Here is a 7881-nt window from a genome sequence, read left to right as displayed (position 1 = left end):
CTCTCCTGGTGAGGTTTCATCGACCGCGTTATCACGCTATCGTTTAATCGCGGTGTGGTTTTGCTGTAGCTGGTGTTGTGCTCGTGTAGTGCATCTGCGTTGCCTGTGTTATCGTGTTTTACAATGGCATCGTGCGCCACAATGTGCAATCGTGATCACCCGAAGCGCCCCCCCCTGTGTATAATGTGGCTGGTCCGCCGTCCGTGCAATCCAGTTCTAATGTACTACTGTCCTACATGGCTCGGTAAGCTCAGGTTCAACACTGGTATGCATCTCCGGGACTCGGTAAATTTCCGTCTATAGCTCGGCGGCTGCGTTCTACCATGGCTTAGTGGCACAGTCCATGCTATCGTGCTAGCTTTTGGTGTCGCGGTTAGCCTGTCGTCCGTGCGATCGTTATATACCGTAGTATCGTGCTGTCGGGCTCGGTGAGCTCCGGTTCTACCCTTATGTCGTACTCCAATGTTTAGTGATTTCCCGCTTATGCTCTTCCGTGGCTTCGTGTTGGGCCCGTCGACCGTGCTTCGTGTCCTACGGTGGTGCTATGGGAGAATTACTGTCCGCGCACCCTTACCGCTGCGTGCTCTACCGTGGCTTCGAATGTGCGTGCTCTTCCGTAGCCGCGCCATTTAACATGCTGGGGTGTCTATATATCTAATTCCCTTCCGTCGCCCGTACGCTCCCTTTATATTCTTGTCCTTCTGTCCTGTTTCATGGCTGCGTGCTTCTCCGTCTTTCACGCTACGTATCAAACACCGTCGATTGCATCGCCTAAGTCATCTAGCATCGTCCATGGCCTTCCGTGCTTCGTGTTGCTCCTCTATCCCAGCGTCTACATAGTGTGGGTCGGTGTTCCTTCGTATTTCGGGCTCTTGCTTAGTCACGTACCTCCATGCTAACTTAATCACAAACACTCTTCCCTTTTTTTTGTACGCTACATATATTGTTGGATAGCTTGCGCAATATCTTTAGGTCGCACACTACACGCGCAAATATAAAAGAACATGACACTTTTTCCCGGAGGTGCAGGGGTGTAAGCCACAATAGTCATATTTTAAGGCTTTCACATTATTAGTAATAGTAATACGATTGCTGTTTATTATTAAGCGCTGATATAATTATTATGTGTACTACTACTACAAATGACTGCAAGCAAAAATATGAAATGTCTTGATAATAGTACTAAGAAAATAATACTGTAAATTAAATTAGTACAGCAGTACTACGAAGCCTAAAACAGCATTCTAAATTCAATAAGTACTAAAGTTTCGATTGAGGCCGAAATAAAAGTCCCCAGAGCCTACAATTTTTTTCAACAGCTCCTACGACAATATAGTACGTGTGTGCTCATCGGCGCCTTTTAATTATGCAAATTAACTCGCACACACACAGCGCCCTTTGCGTGAGGTGGCGCTCCGCAGCTAGAAATGAAGGCAAAATGAAATTTAAACGGTGGTTTTAAGTACGATGTGTAGTCCACATATAGTGTGTACAAAACAAAATACCGATTTTAGCCAATGAGGGCCGCCTTCGCTGCACTCGACAGCTTTTTAGCGAATCGAGGCCGCCTTCGCTGCGCTCGGCAGCCAGTAGAATGCCCGCATTTGCGTTACATTAATTAACCCTAGCCCGTGACAGACGGACTGACAGACAGACAACACACTCCACTAGGGGGGTAAGACTAGCCGTTCGCCGCCGCTACGCGGCGGAGTGGCATGGTTTGTTGGAGATGAGGTGGCCGCAAATTTAAGTGCTTCTTGGTGTCGCGTGTTTTGAGAGCGTGGTTCACCCCGTAGATCTTGGCATCGTGTATTTAACCACTTGCCTTCCGTAGTCTCATTCGGCCCCGTATAATATCGTGGTTTGGAACGTTTCCGTTACCCCGTACTACAGGTCCGGTGTTGTTTTCTTCAATGGTCCATGCTCTTTCGTGCTCTTCCCGGCTTCGAGGTTCCTGCTCACCCATGGCCCACGCTGCTCAGCGGTTCTGTCCTCTCTCTTGTGGGTTCATGCGCGTTAGTACGGCCTTTTCGTAAATGCTAACTTTTCTCTGTTCTCAAACGTTTATGTGGGTTGCACTGGCTTCGTGGTAGATACTATTTCGTGACCGTTGGCCTTCCATCGCCGGTGCTCTAGCCGAAGTGTGCTATTCCGTGGTTTGGTGACTTCATGCAGTCGTGTGGTTCCGTCGCCCGTGCATCGTGCTCTCCAGGTGAGGTTCCATCGACCGCGGTATCACACTATCGTGCAATCGCGGTGTGGTTATGCTTTCTATGGTATTGTGCACGTGTAGTGCATCTGCGTTGTCCGTGTTATCGTGCTCTACGATGCCATCGTGCTCCACGGTGTGTAATCGTGGTCATACCAAGCCCACCCCTGTGCATTTGGTGGGCGGTCCGCAGTCCGTGCAATCGTGTTATCATGTACTGCTGTCCTCCGTGGCTCGGTAAGCTCAGGTTCTACACTGGTATGGTGCTCCGTGACTCGGTGATTTCGCGTGGCAGCGTGTTCTCCGATGGTTTAGTGGATAACCCACCGTCCATGCTGTCGTGTTATCTCTGGTGTCGGGGCTGGGCTGTCGTCTGTCTTATCGTTAGCTACCGTAGTGTCGCGCACCGTGGATCGGTGAGCTCATGTTCTACCTAGGCATCGTGCTCCAAAGATTGATGATTTCTGATTTCCCGTATCTGATCTCCTGCGGGCTCAGGTTTGGTCGGTTGACTGTGCTCCATGTTTACCCGTGGTGCTGTTAGAGAATTGTTTCTGTGCACTCTCACCGGTACGTGTTCTACCGTGGCTTCGAACGTCCATGCTCTTCTGTAGCCCGTGCTTTTCAGCATGCTGGGGTGTCTATGTATTTAGTTCCCTTCCGTGGCCCGTACGTTCCTGTCATGTTCTATCCATCTGTTCTTTTCATGGCTGCGTGCTCTTTCATCTTTCACGCTACTTATAAAACTTCGTGGTTTGCATCGGCTAAGTCTTCTATCATCGTCCATGGCCTTCCGTGCTTCGTGTTGCTCTTCTATCCCATCGTGTACATAGTGTAGGTCGGTATTCCTTCGTGTTTCGTGTCCTTGCTTAGACATGTGCATCCGCGCCAACTTAATCACAAACGCTGTTCCCATTTTGTTTGATGTACACAACGTATATTGTTGGAAAGTTCACATAATATCTGAAGGTCGCACACTATACAAAGGAAGACAATAGTTTATTACGGAGGTGCAGGGGTGTAAGCCACAATAGTCATATTTTAAAGTTTGTACATTATTAATAATAGTAATACAATTGTTATTTATTATTAAACGCTGATATAATTTTTATGTGTACTACTACTACAAATGACTGCAAGCAAAAATATGAAATGCCTTGATAATAGTACTAATAAAATAATACTGTAAGTTAGATTAGTACAGCAGTACTACGAAGCCTAAAACATCATTCTAAATTCAATAAGTACTAAAGTTTCGATTGAGGCCGAAATATGAGTCACCAAAGCCTACAATTCTTTAGCAGCTCCTACGACGATATAGTACGTGTGTGCTCATCGGCGCTTTCTAATTATGCTAACCAACGCGCACACAGGCAGAGCCCTTCGCGTGAGGTGGCGGTCCACAGTTGAAAATGGGGGGAAAATGAAATTGGAACGGTGCTTTTAAGTACGATGTGTAGACCACATATAATGTGTAAGAACCAATGGAGGCCGCCTTCGCTGCGCTCGGCAGCATTTTAGCGAATCGAGGCCGCCTTCGCTGCGCTCGGCAGCCAGTAGAACGCGCGTATTTGCGTTACATTTTAGAACCCTACCCTCGGACGGACTGACAGACGCACACCAGACTCCACTAGGGGGGTAAGACTAGCCGTTCGCCGCCGCTACGCGGCGGAGTGGCATGGTTGGTTGGAGATGAGGTGGCCGCAAATTAAGTGCTTCTTCGTGTCGCGTGTTTTATGGGCGTCGTTCAACCTAGTACGTCGTGGCTTCGTGTAGCCAACCACTTAACTGTCCGTAATCTCATGTGGCTTTGTACAATATCGTGGTTTGATACGTTTCCGTTACCCCGTACTACAGGCTGAATGTCGTGATCTTCAATGGCCTGTGCTCTTCCGTGTTCTTCTTGGTTTCGTGGTTCTCTGTTCACCCGTGGTTCACGCTGTTTGTGGATATGCGCTCTCTTTTGAGCTCATGCACTTTAGTACGGCCTCTTTCGTGGCTCCTAACTATTCCCTGTTCTCAAACATTTACGCGGGCTGTACCGCTTTCGTGATACATAGGCATTCGTGGCCGTTGGCCTCCCATCACCGGTACTCTAACCAAAGGGTGCTATTCCGTGCTTTGGTGCATTCATGCAGTCGTGTGGATCCGTCGCCCGTGCATCGTGATCTCCTGATGAAGTGTCATCGACCGCGGTATCACGCTATCGTGCAATCGCGGTGTGGTTATGCTGTCTATGGTATTGTGCACGTGTAGTGCATCTGCGTTGTCCGTGTTATCGTGCTCTACGATGCCATCGTGCTCCACGGTGTGTAATCGTGGTCATACCAAGCCCACCCCCTGTGCATTTGGTAGGCGGTCCGCAGTCCGTGCAATCGTGTTATCATGTACTGCTGTCCTCCGTGGCTCGGTAAGCTCAGGTTCTACACTGGTATGGTGCTCCGTGACTCGGTGATTTCGTGTGGCAGCGTGTTCTCCGATACTTTAGTGGATAACTCAGCGTCCATGCTGTCGTGTTATCTCTGGTGTCGGGGATGGGCTGTCGTCTGTGTTATCGTTAGCTATCGTAGTGTCGCGCTCCGTGGATCGGTGAGCTCAGTTTCTACGTAGGCATCGTGCTCCCAAGACTGATTTCTGATTTTCCGTATCTGGCTTACTGTGGGCTCAGGTTTGGTCGGCTGACTGTGCTCCATGTTTACCCGTGGTGTTGCTGGAGAATTGTTTCTGTGCATTCTCACTGGTACGTGTTCTACCGTGGCTTCGAACGTGCGTACTCTTCCATGGCCCGTGCTTTTCAGCATGCTGGGGTGTCTATGTATTTAATTCCCTTCCGTGGTCCGTACGCTCCCGTCATATTCTTGTCCCTCTGTCCTTTTCATAGCTGCGTGCACTTCCGCCTTTCACGCTACGCATAAAACTTCGTGGTTTGCATCGGCTAAGAATTCTATCGTCGTCCATGGCCTAACGTGCTTCGTGTTGCTCTTCTATTTCGTCGTCTACATAGTGTGGGTCGGTGTTCTTTCGTGTTTCGTGTTCTTGCTGAGTCACGTGCCTCCGCGCTAGCTGAATCACAAACGCTGTTCCGATTTTGTTTGATGTACATAGCATATATTGCTGGAAAGTTCACACAATATCTTAAAGTCGCACACTACGTGCAAAAATACAGAGGAAGATGATACTTTATCCGGAGGCAGTGTGGAGTGCAGGGGTGTAAGCCACAATAGTCATATTTTAAGTTTTTCACATTATTATTAATAGTAATACAATTGTTATTTATTATAAAACGCTGATATTATAATTATGTGTACTACTAAATAGCTGCAAGGAAAAATAGGAATTGTCTTGATAATAGTACTACGCAAAACAGTATTGAAATTAAACTCATTAGAAAAGTACTATGAAGCCTAAAATATCATTCTATATTCAATAGCTACTAAAGTTTCGATTGAGGCCTAAATATAAGTCACCAGGGCCTACAAAAAATTTCAACAGCTCCTACGACGATATTGTATGTGTGTGCACGTCGGCGCCTCCTATTAATGCTAATTAACGCGTGCACAGGCAGCGCCCTTCGCATGAGGTGGCGGCCCACAGTTGAAAATGGGGCAAAATGAAATTTGAACGGTGCATTTAAGTACGTGTGTAGACCACATATAATGTGTACACCACATATTGCAATTTTAGCGAATCGAGGCCGCCTTCGCTGCGCTCGGCAGCCAGTAGAACGCGCGTATTAGCGTGAGGATTATTAACCCTAACCCCTATCGGACGGACTGACGGACGGACAGACACCAGACTCCACTAGGGGGGTAAGACTAGCCGTTCGCCGCCGCTACGCGGCGGAGGTGGCAGGCTGTAGTCCCAGGGGAAATGGGCTCACGCCTTCGCTGCGCTTAAACATGTTTTATGTAAACGTTATGTATTAAATGCATTTGAAGTTGAACATTCCTACTCCGAACCAAAGATCTGTCTGTAGACAATATTCTGGGCGTAGACCCCATCCTCCTCCTCCAGCTTTGGGTACTCGACCAGCGCCTTGAATCTTGATCTTGAAGTAACTCGCGACATCGCAACGTACAGCTGCCCGTGGGAGAAGCAAGGCGTAGCAAGATACAGCCCCAAGTACTGCACCGTTTGTCCTTGCGCCTTGTTAATCGTCATCGCAAAGGCCGGTTGGACAGGAAACTGCTTGCGTCTCAAATGAAACGGAAAGCTCCGAATGTCTCCGTCACTGATGAAAACAATGCGGGGAATCAACACATGTTGCCCTTGTCGCTCACCGGTCATGATTGTGGCGTGGATGACATGTGGCTTGAGGGCCACAATTCGAAGCCGTGTTCCGTTGCACAGCCCTAGATCTGGATTCAGGTTCCGCATCATCATGATAGGCATTCCTACCTTGAGGGTCAGCTTGTGGGGCGGCATTCCACTGATATTCATCGAGTGGAGTACCTCCTGCTCGAAAAAATTGCCATCACCGTCGTCTTGTACAGAATCGGAAGACATGTATTCCCGCGCCTGTCCAGTTAATCGATCGGTCACCGCTTCATTGATGCGGTGCACGATTGCGTTCGTGGTCGTGAGGATCGTTCGGTTAGCGAAATACTCGTCGGTAGCAACCTCGGGGTTATTAATCTCGCCATACATCTCGTCGATGATCCGATCCATGCCTCTTGGAATAACGCCCGGACGAATTTCCTGGTCCTCATCCTCAGGCACAGGTGGATTCTCAATCAGCATATCGCGCGGGATCTTCATGTAATCGTTTCCTAGGGAAGGGTTTACATCATGCCTTCCCTCCCCGACTTGCAGCAGGAACTCGGAGAACGCAGCCATTTCCTCAGCAGTGTCTGCAGTATCAGCTGTGCGCACTCGCATGTTTTCCGTAAGACGGGAACGTCTGGAATTGGGGCCACAGCCTAGACGACTTGAGGCAAGCGTCAATTGTCTCGACGGGTGTTCCATTCTTAACGACCGGGAGAATCTGGCGGAAATCTCCCGAAAGTACAAACACTTTCCCCCCAAAAGGCTCGGTATCGTTGTCAAGTATGTCCCGCAGTGTTCGGTCTACTGCCTCGAATGCGTGGCGATGGGCCATAGGTGCTTCGTCCCAAATAATTAAACTTGCATGCTTAATCAACTCCTGAATATGGGAGTTCTTCCTGATACCGCACGTCGAGCTCTCGTTCAATTTCAAAGGGATCTTGAATGTAGAATGAGCTGTCCTACCACCCATGAGCAAGAGCGAGGCAATACCGCTAGACGCCACAGCGATGGCGATTTTCCCCGAGAGTCTGACTTTGGCCAGTATGTTTCGAAGCAGTGTAGATTTTCCAGTACCACCCGGGCCATCAACAAAAAATAACTTGTTGCCTTCCTCCGGGCATTCAACCGCTTCAATAATCTGGTCGTAAACCACCCGCTGACTTTCGTTTAGCTGATCTTCTGTGTGTACAATCGCCTCCAAAGCTGACGCATCGTATCCAGTGAGCTCACGTCGAAGTAATCCGTTTTGGCGAAGCGCTTCACGAATCAATGTTGGGAACGACCCCAACTGAGGAAGCTCGTCGAAGTCAGCTACCGCATACCCACTCGCTTGAAGTAGTTCTTGAATGCTCATCAGCGTTTCAAATTCGACCAACGCCGACTTGAAGGGGTTCATCAAAGCCTGA

Source organism: Phytophthora infestans, genomic scaffold (assembly GCF_000142945.1).
Source record: "Phytophthora infestans T30-4 supercont1.1 genomic scaffold, whole genome shotgun sequence".
NCBI classification, from domain to species: domain Eukaryota; phylum Oomycota; class Peronosporomycetes; order Peronosporales; family Peronosporaceae; genus Phytophthora; species Phytophthora infestans.
This window is presented reverse-complemented; position numbering follows the sequence as displayed.